The following is a 334-nucleotide window of genomic DNA, read 5'->3' as shown; positions in this document are numbered from 1 at the left end:
CCAGATGGGCAACACCAAAATCAGATTGATTATATTCTTTGCAGCCAAAGATGGAGAAGCTCTATACAGACAGCAAAAACAAGACCAGGATCTGACTGTGGCTCAGATCATGAACTCCTTATGGCTAAATTCAGACTTAAATTGAAGAAACTGGGGAAAACCACTAGACCATTCGGGTATGACCTAAATCAAATCCCTTACAATTATACAGTGGAAGTGAGAAATAGATTTAAGGGACTAGATCTGATAGACAGAGTGCCTGATGAACTATGGACAGAGGTTCGTGACATTGTACAGGAGACAGGAATCAAGACCGTCCCCAAGAAAAAGAAAT

This window comes from Bison bison, unplaced genomic scaffold (genome assembly GCF_000754665.1).
Source record: "Bison bison bison isolate TAMUID 2011002044 unplaced genomic scaffold, Bison_UMD1.0 scf7180017858048, whole genome shotgun sequence".
NCBI classification, from domain to species: domain Eukaryota; kingdom Metazoa; phylum Chordata; class Mammalia; order Artiodactyla; family Bovidae; genus Bison; species Bison bison.
The sequence above is the reverse complement of the archived record's forward strand: the minus strand, read 5'-3'. Positions refer to the sequence as shown.